The sequence below is a fragment of the Patella vulgata genome, chromosome 9 (genome assembly GCF_932274485.2).
Source record: "Patella vulgata chromosome 9, xgPatVulg1.2, whole genome shotgun sequence".
Taxonomy (NCBI): domain Eukaryota; kingdom Metazoa; phylum Mollusca; class Gastropoda; family Patellidae; genus Patella; species Patella vulgata.
In genome coordinates, this window is record NC_065887.2 from 8,156,718 (window position 1) to 8,173,405 (window position 16,688).

A 16,688-nucleotide genomic window follows, 5' to 3' on the forward strand; every position below is an offset into this window, starting at 1 on the left:
CTACTGCTATATATTACATACACCGCTATACACACGGCTGCCGTATATGACATTCACAGTTATACACACCAACTACTGTCATATATTTTTCTATTAAATACACTGCTATACACACTACTGCCGTATATGACATTCACAGTTATATACACCATGGACCTTATAATATTATATTGTATTATAAGGTCCATGTACACACCAACTACTGTCATATATTGCATACACTGATATACACCAACTATCATATATTGGATTTGATCAAATCGTTTAATTATGTTTCACCTTTATTTCAATTTCTTTTAACTGATTTCAACAACATAGGAAAAGGTACAAATCAATTTGAGGTACGAAGTGAAGTACGAAACGGCTCATTTGAGGTACGAATGAACTAAGTACGAAACAACCAGGTTACGAAACAATTGACATTCACTACATACACAACTATACCCAGCAACTTTTGACATATATTATAGGAGAAGAAGAAACTTCATTGCATAAAAAAAAACCTTACAAGAGTATGTGCATATACAAATAATAGTAATAGAGATATACATGAAACAAACAAAGGATACACACATGCACATAATTATACAAAGATACACAACTTTACAAAGACATGAACGAATTGTATACAAACGCTCCTAAACATTTTAAAATTTCTACATCTTTATTCATCATCAGTATTTCAAATTGTTGTACATCATTCAGTTTATAAAAATTTGGTTCACGAAATAAAATTAATCTGAACAGTTCTTTCCTTTTGGCGGGGGCGTGTATGGCCCAGCGGTCAAGCGCGTGCGCTTTAGATCGTAAGATCTGTCATTGAGTCAAGTAGAGTAATTTCCACCCACCCCCACTCTTGTTCATGCAAAGGAGTAGGCTTGCCTGTCTAACCTCGTGGGTTTTCTCCGGCTCCTCAAGTTTCCTCTATTACAGACCCATACGCACTAGCGGATTCTTATAAATAAAGTTGCACCATGTAAGTCCCGAAATGACATAGTTTGTGTCGAGCGGACGTTCTCTCTCTCTCTCTCTCTCTCTCTCTCTCTCTCTCTCTCTTCTTGGAGAAGTTAAGTTAAGTGAAATGATTCATGGAACGCACCCCAGTGTTAAAGTAATATTATTGGTTGTAATGGCGACCTGGGTGACTGTATTTGTAGTGGTTAATACAGGGGTAAATGAAGTTATTGTGAAGAAATTATGGGATAATTTAATTCTTTGTGGTCTTCCCTTCACACATGTGACACTGGACGATGAGTAATCATATATCACCCGTGGTTGTCCAGTCTCATTATATTTCTCCCTCTCAAGACTTGGCGCAAACCACAAGTACTCGGCAGCAACGCAAAAGTCCATCCAAGACTCAGACAAACATGATTAAGACCGGGAACCGTTCACAAGTAAATTAAATAATGGAATCGAAATGAAATGAAATGGGGTTTCAGGTCTTACTTGCCTGCGCTGCACCAACCAAGTTAATGGTGACGGGATTACGTCATCCAGTGTGCTGTACGGGAATTACATTGGGTAATTGTCAAGGGTTCTTTTACGTGCACTGAATCAACATCAGGATCGAACCCGGAACATCGTGGTTAGTATAAGTAAACAAATTTAATTTTCTGTTACACATATATATATTTATTTTATACAATGTCGGAAGCATTGGTCCGAATAGTTAAGCTGGTATTGCTAATAGTAAGTGTTAACGCAACACTCTCCTTGTTTAAAATCGGGCTCATCATTTGCCTACAAGGCCTTCAAAACCTACCGCGTTCCCATGTTAAAAGACCTTGTTTAGACCTGATATTCTCCCATCCGTAATTACCCCAGCATTCTTAACAAAGTCCATATATATAATTACTCAAATATATGACAGCTCAAATTGTCGTCAAAATTTGTGACAAGCGATTATACGCAGTGGGGTATCTCTATTTTACCATTCTCGCGAGCAGAAATCCCGCCATTATGGAGCAACCAGCCATGAAGGCGCATTCAAGTGACGGACAGACACAAGACGAACAAGGGACCGCATCAAAGAAACGCAACCATCCATAAGGGCGAACTGACTTACAAATACCAAGGAGCTCTCAACTCAGAACAAGAATCTCGTTAAGGAACATCGGTTTGTTGTTTTGAAGTACCCTGTCCAAGTAATTCTTGTAGTTATGGTTCGAAATACCAAGAATTAGGTTGCCTCGTCTCAATTAAAGTAAATTATCAGTTGAAAGAACTGCGAATAACCCACGTAGACATCACGTCTGCACCGTTAGCCAACCATGACGCTGTGTGTTCTAATTTGTAACGGTACATTTCATTGGATGAACAACTAATTTGTCCTTATTAGTATCACGTGCACTCCATGAAAGAAATAAAAATATAATTTATTGCAGAGATATTTTAACGATTGCATCGCGGGGGGTGATCAGTTTACAATAATCGTGATAGAAAGTTTGGGTTTCAATGCGATTATTCTAGCCTACTAGTCACAGATAGTCAAACCTCCCAAATTCTGAAATAACCTTCTTGAATATTTCTACTCCATTACCGTCCCGATGATCTGTGTAAAAACCAATATCTTTGACAACAACTATCTCCTCTCTCTCTCTCTCTCTCTCTCTCTCTCTCTCTAAAAATAACGCATATAGGCAAATATGATCCAAAATAACACAAACGGTTAACTTCTAAAGAAATATCCAAGGCCTTAAATGAATCCGCCAACCAAATAACAAGGCTTATCCATGCGTTTAAATAAAAATCCTATCCATATGTTGAAAAGCTTGAAATAGGAAATGAAGTTGAATATAGTCTAATCTATGTTGTTGTTTCTATTAAGATTCCCAGCCAATCACGATATTCAAAACCGAGAACTCTAAAAGCGACGTCTAACCCCCTGGTGTGACGAGAGTTGCGCCCTCCTGCTGTGTCCCTCCGCCTGGCAAGAAATGTGATTTGTTCAAGAGCCCGGGTTAATTAGTGCTTTTATTCTGAACTTCATTGGGTTTGATGGGAGAAAAGTTTTAAGATAGCCTACCATCTGTCCCTCCATTTTCTTTACTTTAACCCTTCCTTCATTCAGCTATTCCTTTACACATGTCAACCCAATAAGAGAGCAGAACGGATAAGAATGGATGCAGTCACGATCATCAAGTCGCACTCGCGTTCAAAAACATGAGAATGTGGACCTCACACATAAACTGAATATTTAAAGTAAAAGATTTCAAAACTGTGTCATTTAATTCTTATATCAGCGGATTTGAATATTTTGATAACTATATTATTTGTTGTTTTAAGATGGGAGAGTATTAAACGGGTGGCAAGAAATGACCTGGATAAACAAAGCTAGCTATGAATTAGCATGCATTGATTATTAATCTCCCCCTTTACGCAAGGTTACGTAAAGAATCTGACTCGACATTTGAATATAACACGAAACGAAATGTGTTGAGTAATTTGGACTAATCAGGGTAGCTGGGTGTGAAATGGGAAGATTTTATAAACATAATGGTTGATAATTCCATTGATAAAAGTCACTTCAAGTTAGACCTCGCTCATCGTTTTACTAATCACAAGTGAAATAAACTAGAAAAGGTCTAATTCACAGGTTCTCGTCATCACCCTTCATAATATGATTTACAACCCTGAATTACATTATAGCAAAACGACTTTACTTTACGCGAATGACAGATTCGCATTTACTGCACTCTTTTTTCTTTTCTATAACATCCATTCTTTATAGTCGTATACAGAAAGTTAATATATGACTTCTTCTTACATTCTTCAGTTAGTCGTATACAGGTCGGGCTCATTAATCTAACATTGAAATGCTAGTAATATTTTGTTTTAAAACAAAAAAAGCTAAAAAGTACCATTGAAAAAAGTCCCTGTAATGATCTTTATATCTTTATATTTGCTGCGCTTTTTCTGAAAGTATTACACCCTATTGTCTTTGATAGAACGAACTTATGGATTTTAAAAGCTAAAATAAACATCGAAAAAAAAACCCCAACAACATAAAGCTAAAAATCAACCATCAACAAAACAAAATTTAAACTCTTAACCGAAAATAATTTAAAACTGTAAATCAACACAATTTAAATTATTGAAATAATGACTTGTCAGTTAGTTTAAATTTAAAAATTCCTCTCACATGTATTATGTACAAAAACACAGTTATATAATTCAAGTCAAATCAGAACCCAAAATCGAGATCCTCGGTTTCTTTCGTCTTGGATTTACAGAGAGCGAAGTGTTCACCGTTTTGGAATCTCTTTTCAAGACTAATGCAAGTCTTCCATCCCCCAAATTCCTTCCCTGGCTATAATTCTGTCCCATGGAAATACTTTGTACATTAGATAGAAGATAGAAGACTTTGTACATTAAACCCACAGAAGTTCCAATTACTATAGTTTCTATTTATCTGTAAACTGACTTCCCACCGAGAACATTTTCTAAATCCAACATAAGGTGGGGTTTTTACGTCTAAACAAGAATTTCTTCAACAAACAACCAACTCATTTCTGGCAATACGATAGGAATTGATAAGCCTGGACGTTCAAGGCAGGCTAATACACACCGTTCAAAGAAACATGAACACGAAAAGGTAAGCGGTCTCGTGGCTGAAGTAAGACTGCGTTGGAAATATTTTGGATTTGAAATCAGCACTTAAACAACGTCTCACAAGTCATATTCTCATTTAGCAAACTCGGGTGTCAAAAAAACCGTTCGAGTTTGAAAGCAGAAAATTTAACTCCATTCGCCGCCATTTGCAAAACGGAAATCATTGAGCGACCGTTATTTTAGAGTAGGAGTAAACTTACCCTACAAAATATACAGAATAATATTTGTCAGGCCAAGATGGACAGGTGCTCGTATAATATATATTACTATGTAGTATAGTGCAGGCAAATCGACCACTCAGATATCTAATTGTGTATCTACATGGTGCCGAGATACAGAACCAAGTGTATTAGCTAACCTTGAAGTAAAGGTATACCTGGATGTACGGGGCTAAATAAATATCTGTAAGATAAACAACTATTAGTCATAATGTTGTTATATTTCTACAGTGAGGATGTTGCCACACCGGGGATTCCCCCCTTCAATTCCAGAAATCATACCGTCCACCTTGGCATCAGTAGATATACTTTCCACTTGTTAACTGTACATCTACACTAGTACTGTACCCATTGAATTTATTTACCAATATGTTTGTAACTTTCTAGAGCGACATACAAGAGAGAGAGGGGGGGGGAGAGAGAGGGAGAGAGAGGGAGGGAGGGAGAGAGAGAGGGGGGAGAGAGTGAGAGAGAGAGGGAGGGAGGGAGAGAGGGAGAGAGAGGGGGAGAGAGAGAGGGAGGGAGAGAGAGAGGGGGGAGAGAGAGAGGGGAGAGAGAGAGGGAGGGAGAGAGAGAGAGAGGGGAGAGAGAGAGAGGGGAGGGAGTGGGTGTAACCTCTAAAAAAAAACTAGATCATTTCGGGACCTTAATGTGTATTATCTAAATCAACCATGACAGACTCATTGATTTGGGAACTTTGAACCACACCACTGATTCTTTCCGTATACTTTCCGGCTTTTTCTGGGTATATGTATCTTGCTGGGTTTCCGCCGTATCATTTGTATTGTAAGCAATTATTCCCAGATGTCTATAAATCATATACATTTTTAATTGACCTCATTAATAAAACATCTCACAAGAAAATCGAAATTAGTGACGATCATACCAACAGTTTATTTGAACAGGTCCTACATTTCCGATAGCCTATCTTTACAATTGTACCATTTTAAATATTGTACAACTATTGTGGAGTGACGTCGATAATAACTGTTTCAGACAGCCCACCTTTATAATTGTAACATTTCAAATATTATACAACCATTGTAGTGTGACGTCGATAACAACTGTGGACCCGATTCATAATTTATAATCTTCACACGAATCAAGTAGTTTTTATAGGCACCTGTTTGAACATTTTTATTTACTCGTTACACAACTGTCGCATCATAACGTTACTGAAACTAACATCAAATCTATGGCTGCATTTGTGTAATTTAACAATGACTTTCCGATTTCGGTTATGTTATAATGACTTTGTAATTTAATACTGACTGTGTAATGCAATAATATCTCTTTTAAATGTAATAATGACTTTGTAATTAATTAATGACTTTGTAATTAATCAATGACTTTGTTTAATGTTATAATGAGAGAGAGATAGAGGGAGAGAGAGATGGGGTTTAACGTCCACTCGACACAAACTAAGTCATAGATTACGGCTACATTTGTGTAATTTAACAATGACTTTCTGTTATGTTATAATGACTTTGTAATTTAATACTGACTTTGTGTGATGCAATAATATATTAAATGTAATAATGACTTTGCAATTAAATAACGATTTTATTAAATGTAATAATGACTTTATGTAATGTTATAATGACCTTGTAATTTTATAATATTTACACCATACATGACTGAAATGAATTCCCCAAAACATTCCTGAGACTAGCATCAACCCTATGGCTACATTATTAATGTATTAATGACTGTGTAATTTAATAATGACTTTTTGTTATGCAATAATGACTTTGTGTAATTTAATAATGACTTATTGTAATATAATAATGGCTTTTTGAAAAATGTGATAAAAGTTTTTTGTTTTATGCAATAATGATTCTTTTTTATGTAATAATGATTGTGTAATGTAATAATGACTGTGTAATGTAATTGTGACTGTGTAATGTGATAATGACTGAGCAACGTAATAATGACTGTATGTAATGTAATAATCCTGGTTGGGGCAGAAAAGTGGGACGTTAAACCCCCTTTTCATTTCTATAAAATTTACTAAAGCCTTTTATGTCCAATTAATTATCGAGGAAGAATGTTGTATTTTCGACTGTCTCGGGCTGTCTGTCTGGTTGTTTCAACATCTTCCTTTCTCGATTAAACGAAGATAGTGTCTGATGCCTGAACCAACTTATCTTTGAAACTTTATCCGAGTTGTTAAAGGAATTCATTAACAATGGCTTAAGGGGGTCTGGTATGGTTGAGCAGACTAGAGATATTTTAATACGGTATTTAATCCTCGGTAAGACGATTGGAAGGTGTGGCGTTACCGCTATATCAACACTAACATATCCACATATTATAGTTAACTGTTCGTAACCCTTCCATTTCAAATCGCTGGTCTGGAGGTCGGGTGTTCGATCCCTGCATTGGCCGAGAAAGTTCATCCAGATTTTCCGACGTAGTTCCCCCTTGTCAGTGATGCAGGACGGTGGACCTGGCAAGGACAACTGTCTAGTCGTTCGGATGGGACGATAAACCGAGGCCCCGTGTACACGTTGGCGTGTACGTAAAAGATCCCTTGACAGTTGGAATTCGATATAAGAGTAAGCCGTAGTGCCGCTGTCTGGGCACACTGTATCGCGTATGCCCATCTTCATTAGCCCAGTTTCGGAGCAGAACAGTAGGACGTTAAACCACATTTCAATTAATTTCCATTTCAAATGACTAATTAGCATTAACACAACAAATTAATATATAAAACAACACCCTTTTCTTTGTCATATCTCATTGGCCAGTATCCGAGACCAATGTGATTTTCTGTATACATGTATTTACGAATTTGCGATTTAGAATGTTTGTATATTTAGTTTTAGTTATAAATTACGTTCTTGTGTACTTTTATTTTTTAATTACGTTCTTGTGTAGTTTTTGTGTTCAATTACGTTCCTGCGTAGTTTTGGTTATAAATTACGTCTTTGTGTAGTTTTAGTTTTTAATTACGTTCTTATGTAGTTTCAATGTTTAATTACGTTCTTGTGTAGTTTTAGTTATAAATTACGTTCTTGTGTAGTTGTAGTTTTTAAATGCCTTCTTGTTTAGTTTTAGTTATACATTACGTTCTTGTGTAGTTTTAGTTTTTAAATTACGTCCTTGTGTACTTTTAGTTTTTAATTACGTTCTTGTGTAGTTTAAGTTATAAATTACGTTCCTGTGTAGTTTTAGTTATAAATTACGTTCCTGTGTAGTTTTAGTTATAAATTACGTTCTTGTGTAGTTTTAGTTATAAATTACGTTCTTGTGTAGTTTTAGTTTTTAAATTTGTTCTTGTGTAGCTTAAATTCTAAATGATTCTAAAATATATGAAATAAAGTAAATGTGTCTTACCTTTGTTTTAATTCAAATTGTATCTGTTTATCTGTATATGATAATAATCATACCACTATCACCAACAAGGCGGACACAAAACTGAAAGATAAAAATAATGTTCAATTTAATTTTAACATCTATAATTTTAATAGATGACAGTATGCCACCCTATTTGAACTCTGCTTTGAACTTGCAAGCCCACATACCACAGAAGATTCGTCAATTAATATCTATACAAACTTTAAATCTTTCAGTATATCTACTGTATATTCTTTGTTAAGTCTTTGGGTCAGACTTTTTTAAAGCTCGCAAAAATACGAACTTTCAGTTTTAATTGGTGTAGAAAAGTAGGACGATATAATTTTTCATATATATAATAATATCGTCAGTTATCACTAATTATTTACAGATCAGGGTTTTGAAATGGAAATGTTTTGAGTTGAGACTAAAAACAGACACCTGCTACATTGACTGTGACAGTTTATGCCAAAGAAAAGATTTCGGCATTGGAAAATGCACATTGTGGGTTAATATATGGGCTCCATATGATTTGGCATAGTTTAACGCCTTGAAGATGAAAAGGATTAACGTGAACTAAGTTCTTGGATGCATTGGGGTCCAGTGCAGGGGGTTCGAAACATGAGAGATGTGTTAATGTTTTCTGGTGTTAGTGAGAAGCCGAACTGCTGAATCTTTAAACTTGTTGTAGTTTGTTAATCTGATAATCTAGTGAGTCGTCCGGGCAAAATGTCAATCGTACCACACTACGTGGCGTATGCACCTCTTTATTAGCCCGATTGGTGCCGAGGAGTTGGATGTTAAACCCTATTCTGTTTCGATTGCCAATATAAGGAGTTCCTGTTGAGCTTTTGAACATGTGAACCCGAAAACGAAAAGTGGCGTCAGTACCGAATAGCTTGCAAATCGATGGAAAGACTTCGAATTTTGTTGACACGATGTCACAATTCCAAGATGGCTGCGATGGTGTCATACTTGTTTCCTGGACCCTAGAACGCTCGTAATTGTTAAATTAGGCATCCGTGCAATATAAGATGGCGTCATACGTGAAATAAAACGACAGATGAATTTAATCCACCGATCTAATTTGGACACCTATTTTGCCTCGGAGAGAAGAAAAAACTTGGAATATGGTAGTTACTGGTAAAATTGATCATTTCAGACTGCAACAGGAAACTTAACGTCATTAATTACACCGACTTAAATATATTTACTGCTCAGATTTAAAAACTACGAAACAGAGTATTGAGAAAAAGTTGAAAATCATTCATGTAGAATTGGAAGCTAATGGAGAAAATCAGGGTATTACTTTTCCTTCATGGTAAACTCGCTCAATCTGCACTACAAACTAGTCGAGTGGAAAAACTTTACAAGATAACACACTACACAGACACCATGATGAACGATTTCATAACAATTAAAGGAACCGTTATAAAAGCGTGTGCATGAGGACCGCACCGCGCACAAACAAAACTTATAAGACAAACCCGTGGACACGACGCAAAAAACGGCACAGAAATTACGACTTGTTTACTTGGAAAATTCACATAATTAGATACTCCCTTGTACTGTCATATGGGAAGACAAACCGGGATTTCGCGTACATATTGGCATGTACGTATAATAAACGATCCCTTGGCATTTGGAATTCGAAGAAAAGTGGGCGGACATGCCGCTGTTTGGGCGAAAATTCCTTCATAGCACACTACAAGGCTTATGCCTCTATTCATTAGCCTAGTTGGTGCAACAAGCATGTATAGGACGTTAAATCCCATTACATTTTATTTTATATCTAAATATTTGGAAGTGAGGTCGCAATTGACTTCTCATAAACTCTTAAGGCGATACCTTGTCGAGTGGGCGTTAAACCTCAACTCTCCCAACTCTCTCTCTCTCTCTTTCTCTCTCTGTCTTCTAACGCTACCCTTCCACCCAATATCTTCGGAAATCCTAGGACCGTCTTTAAAACTCCATCTAAAGATGGCCGTCTTTAAGGCCTAACCTTGTGTTTACTTCACCAATACAATATCCGGTGAATGCCATCAATTAAAACTCGACTTCCACCCCATAGAATAAACTAGGATAAACCATTTCCAGTGAGATTAGGTCTGCTCGTGGTGGTTACACGACCTCCGGCCATTATACACCAATTCTCATACCTTCTCGTCTCTTCGCACGAGATCAAAAATAAATTAAACAGATCACATAACTCAACAAAACCAGGAATGTCGCCATCTTTACTTAAACTACCCCCAGGCAAAGCTTCTGCTTTCACTCTCGTTTTCGGTCTATATGAATACGGTGGAATTGGAAAATGACTTCAACATATCGCGATTCTAGAATACAGCCTTAATAGATTGATTGATATATAGGCTATCAAACTACATTAGAACACAGCTTATTTATTTACTCGTTACACAACTGACGCATCATAACGTTACTGAAACTAGCATCAATATATGGCTACATTTGTGTAATTTAACAATGACTTTCCGATTTCGGTTATGTTATAATGACTTTGTAATTTAATACTGACTTTGCGTAATGCAATAATATCTCTTTTAAATGTAATAATGACTTTGTAATTAATTAAAGACTTTGTAATTAATTAATGACTTTGTAATTAATTAATGACTTTGTAATTAATTAATGACTTTGTAATTAATTAATGACTTTGTAATTAATTAATGACTTTGTTTAATGTTATAATGAGAGAGAGAGAGAGAGAAAGAGAGAGAGAGATGGGTTTAACGTCCACTCGACATAAACTAGGTCATTTCGGGACTAACACGTGGTTCAATTTTATTTCAATAATTCGCTTGCGTAGCAGTGGGAGGAAACCGGACTCAATGACAGACCTCATGATACAGCGCGCGCGTGCTAACCATTTAGCCACCCAGCCCCCGGCTTCAATAGACTGATTGGTATATACAGTCTTAAGACCAACTAGAAATCAGCCAGATTTCTTCAAGTTTGGGAATGTGACCTCAAAGATTTGTTGAAAAGAATCCTGTCATCAACCTCTCGAAGACAATAAATTGTAGCCCAATTATTATCTATTCAGATGGTGTATTGTATAAGTGTCATATTACACTGCTCTATATTTAGAATGTAACACTAAAGCTAGATGGGTTTGGAATCAGATTCTATGAAATTTGAATAAGAGAATAAGAAAAACTAATCAAATTAAACACAGAAATAAACAAATTTAATAACAATTTAATAAAATTTAAAAAAATTGATTCAAATATTACATAATGTAATAATAAGCTTATTAATTTGATGTAATATCTACAGCAGCTTGTCTAAGCCAGGGTATAAAATATCTTACATTATTTTACTTATATACTTTGATATTGACCAATTTGATGTTAACCAATTAAATGATTTTGGAACTTTTTCTTGGGGAGATAAATATTCATAAGTAAAACAAGGGTTGTTGAGCACATTGCGATTGTATAACTCTTGCCAATTATATATTGATTTCTATAGAAAGGGGCCAATATCGAAATATTAATGGCCTATTGATCCATCGTACAATACTATTTACGAACTTATCAATTATCAGTAAAAGAAAATTTGATCCAAAATTATCTATTTTGGTGCAAAAATATGAACATTTACTGATTATTTACATACAGGGAAAAGGTCACCCCAAAACAATCCACATGTATTTGTTATTTAAAAGAGCTAAATCGCTAATATTTAGGACCTAGAAATTGACACAAATGGTTCGCAACACAAATAATAATGTAATATGAATGTACATAAACTGATTTAGTATTTATTGCGCATGCTCTCCAGATAGGAATATGACGTAACCGTTTGAGTTACTTGTGGAATATATCTAGCCCCGTCCTTCTAGTCCCTTGTTATAAATGGCACTTAAAGGCATTCGTGAACCAATGGTAAAATGTTTATTTTGTCTTACAATCTTATGGAAGCCTATAACTACCATTTATAATTTCTACTTTTCGCCCCTTTAAAACACGAAAGTCGAAAAGTGACCTTGAAAGTAGAGACTACATCAACTTCTGAGGCGAAAAGACAACAGTACGACAGCAAGCCAAAATCAAAGGTCGCTAATATCGCCATCAATACTAGACTTTATAAACTATTTTGTTAACGCGAATTTATTGTCAATGTCAACAAAACAGTACACCTTTAATAATGTATTATAACAATATTACTTATATTCTCTGTCACCACAGGGGGATCACGTGGCTAAGTGGGTAAGACGCTAGCTCGCTAGCCGGGAGGTCGGGTGTTCGATCCCTGCATTGGCCGAGAAAGTTCATCCAGATTTTCCGGAGTGGTTCTCCCTTGTCAGTGATGCAGGACGGAGGGGCTGACAAGGAAAGCTGTCTAGTCGTTCGGATGGGACGAAAAACTGAGGTCCCGTGTACACATTGGCGTGCACGTAAAAGATCCCTTGGCAGTTGGAATTCGATATAAGAGTAGGCCGTAGTGCCGCTGTCCGGGCAAAATTTCCCTCATAGCACACTGTATGGCGTATGCCCGTCTTCATTAGCCCAGGTTAGGAGCAGAACAGTAGGACGTTAAAACTCCATTTCATTTCTGTCACCACAGAGTTCTTGATGTGGAAATTTACACGGAAATATTTATTTATGGCTAGGGATAAGATATGATATCATATCATATCTTTAGATATCTTTCTTATCTAATTTAGATAAGAAAGATATGATATCATATCCCTAGCCATAAATAAATATTTCCGTGTAAATTTCCACATCAAGAACTCGTAGTATTATTCTTACAATTTCTCGTACAATGGGGGCCACAAGGCAAGAAGTTAGGCCCGATATACGCGAACATCAAACCGAGATCTTTGATACATAAACATATAATATTTTTTTTTTTTCAAAACCGGATACAAATCGTTAGAGGGACCACAGCCTTCGATCCGATTATCACAAAATTCAAAACCCAGGGTGTAACGGTGTATATTTAAACGGTTTTTAAAATCGGGTATAAACTGTAATTTTTGGTACACCCGGGGTCCATAATCTAGGAGGTTACGGACCGATATGTGCGAATATGGAAAGAAACAAAAATCCGTGGAATATAGACATATATTTTAAGTTTGATCAAAATCGGATAAAAAAATTGTGACTTCTACAGTGTCCACAACCTTGGTATTATATACTTTTATACTATTTGCGAACGAGGAGCGGGCAGTTTCAATCCGATTTTCATGAAATTCGAACTCAACCATCATAAGGGTGGAATGGTGATATGTTAGAACAGCTTTTAATATTGGATAAAATGCCAATATCAAAAGGAACCGCGTGTCCACAAATAAATTGTGGGCTGACAGGGGCGACTCAATACACGTCCACTTGAAAATATGGGCGTACAAAAATAGCTCAGCATGATAAAACTTGGTTTTTGGAAGACTAAACAACTGATATCAAAGACTTTATATGAAATGAGATTTTTATTTTAGAAATTAAAATGTTAAGTTATTTGATACTCCCACTGGCCGGTTAATAGTTGTCAACGCTTATGTAATTTATATTAGGGCAATGCTACTCAAGACGGACATGTTGTTTAGATCAGCATACCAAGCAATTAAAATCAGTGAACCGGACCAAACCCAAACATCCAAAATTTAGCACTTTTTCCTAGATAGTCCTAGCACTGTATAGGCTATCAAACTAAAAGACTTCGCCTCGCTGATTGAACTTACAAGATACGGAGACCATTTTACAATTTTAAACACCCGATGCCAAATGGTCTCCAGTTCTGTTCTAAAAAGTCTTCCGGCAACGTCCAGATGAGCCGTTATATACAGCTGATGTACTCGGGTTCGCAGCCGGTTTTGGCCGAGAATGTTCCTTGAAATTTTGAGTGGTGCGGGATAGAGGGCATGCCAAGGGATAGAGGGCATGCCAAGGGATGCAAAAAAAGGAGGACGTTAATCCCCATTTCATTTCTCTGTACTGTTGCCAAGAACCCGTTCATGGTGTCCGAGTGGTGACTGTTTGGCTTGTCACTTGAATTGATTAAACTACCATAACATGCGTAGGGGTCTTAAGCAGTGGGGGGAAACCGGAGGACCCGGAGGAAACCCACGAGGTTGGACAGGCGACCCTACTCCTTGTCACGTACATTCGGGGAATCGAAACCCCGCCAGTTGACTCAATGACAATATATATATAGGTACACCTAGGATATATGAATAAACAAGAAACACAACAGTAAATCAGAGACGTAAACCATATATAAATGAAATGAAATGAGGTTTAACGTCCTACTGTTCTGCTCCGAACTGGGCTAATGAAGACGGGCATACGTCATACAGTGTGCTATGAGGGAAATTTTGCCCTGACAGCGGCACTACGGCCTACTCTTATATCGAATTCCAACTGTCAAGGGATCTTTTATGTGCACGCCAATGTATACACGGGACCTCGGTTTTTCGTCCCATCCGAACGACTAGACAGTTGTTCCTGACAGGCCCTCTTTCCAGCATCACTGACAAGGAGGAACCACGCCGGAAAATCTGGATGAACTTTTTCGGCCAATCATCAGGGATCGAAAAACCATATATAAACAGTTGGTTTGATTAAAGGCTCTCTAGCGCAGAGTGTTGTATAAATACAACGAAACAATAAGTGAAACAACGTAATATAACAGTCTTCCAATTGTCATAAAGTATAAAGTTTGATTCAACAAGAAAACAATTGACTAAATAAATACGCATAAAATGTTTTCTTTTTATCTCCTCGTGTCCCATGCAGATGGAGCCAAAATTGAGCCACATATACCCATTACAGTTCCAGGTGGATTATCTGTAATTTCATATTAATGCTTTTATATATATTTCGTTTCGTATTTTTATCCGTTCAATGGCCGTCGTCTGTGTAGGAAGGACAAGTAAGAACTATAAAACAAACGAAACGAAAGTACGAGGAGCCAAACCGCGACTCAGAACAATTCCTGGCGTTTTACTGCCTTATCGAAAGGTCTCGAGTTTGGATATGTTTAAGTCCCAAGAGCGATGATTTCTGCAATGGAAGGAAAGGACATCTTAATTAGTAACCTAATGCAAATAGAACCACGGACCTTAAAGCCGAGGAATACCGAAGACGAGGTGTCGACTGTCGAAACCAAGTAGAAGATCAACAGCCTCAAGTCGCGGACATGGAGCGGGAAGTGGGAGAAAATGGCGCGATGGTCACCTGATTCTATTTTAACACTGATTTCAATTACACGTTGCCCGGGGAGGCACGAGATATAAACGATACAGGGAGAAATCTCCGTACATTACGAGAGTTATTATCGGAATCAATACAGTTCTTCATTACTCGGTTTTTACGCCGCCATAATACCACGTGGGCCCGGGGGCCATATTTCCATAGAGAATCTCGTTCCAGTAACAACGCTCACTAATATCCTAAGAGATAAGATAGACCACTATTAAACTCCTTGGTGCGCATGACTGGTGGCTAGTGTACTTCAGACAACGTCTGAGGTTTATAAGAATATATCTCATGGAAATGGCATGATAACTAAGTATCATTTAAATACAGATTCTATTTCGTTTCGTGTATTATTTATGATTAGAAATTTCGTTTTACTTGTCTTTAATAAACATACAATTGAAAGTATAAAAAGCGAAACGAATTATGCAGAAATGATGCCTCATTTATATGAATTTACAAAGGTTTTGAAATGGTCCGTTATCTTTAAAATAGCTCTCTGGAACTTTGTTTTAACAGGGGTTGTGTAGAGATTAACCGGAATACGACAGCAAAAAGAAATCTATTCACAAACTTAATATGTTGGTGCCTGTCTTGGCGCTGCTCGCTATGTCTTCTGTGTCAAAAATAATGATGTACTGGATAATACCAGAGTTATGTTCTAGAAACCACAGCCATGGATTTTGAAGAGGGTACCATAGAAGTGGTCAACTGTTCTGATAAGACTTTCAGTCAGTTCAGTATCCTTGTTGCGTCACTGATAACGTGTCACGTGATAAGGATAATGGCTCTTGGCCATGATGAAATTTAAATTAAGAAACGATGTTTCAACTCGAGGTTTATTGTTCCATTAGATTCCTTAATGAAGTTCGTCATTTCATAAAATTGCAAAAATGCAAAACACAATTAGTTTGAAGTTAAAAATCGATTGTTGGGTTCACAGCCACTGGTACAGTTGAACTATTCAGATATCTGCTAATCCTGGCAAATATAATGGCGATATCAAAATACTTTCAAATTTAAAATTATATCTGATCAAGGACTCGTGGTGGCTTGCTCGTAAGGCTCTGGTTTATTGAACAAGAAGTCCCGGGTTCGATCCCCGCGTTGGCCGAGAAAGTTCAAGTGGTGCAGGACGGAGGGCCTGACAAGGACAGTTGTCTTGTCGTTCGGATGGGACGAAAACCCGAGGTAACATGTACACATTGGCGTGTACGTAGGAGATCCCTTGGCAGTTGGCATTCGATATAAGAGGAGACCATGGCACCGCTGTCCGGGCACAATTTCCCTT

The 16,688-nt window shown here is 37.0% G+C and overlaps 1 protein-coding gene across 2 annotated transcripts in view; it reads right to left on the reverse strand.

The window, feature by feature from the left end:
* Positions 1-16,688, reverse strand: part of LOC126831689 (frizzled-5) — an 87,455-nt gene that overhangs the window by 30,292 nt on the left and 40,475 nt on the right. For both annotated transcript variants that reach the window (XM_050562343.2, XM_050562342.2), the window contains exon 3: positions 8,172-8,252. The gene's annotated coding sequence lies outside the window, so the exon portion shown is untranslated. The remainder of the gene's footprint in view (positions 1-8,171; positions 8,253-16,688) is intronic.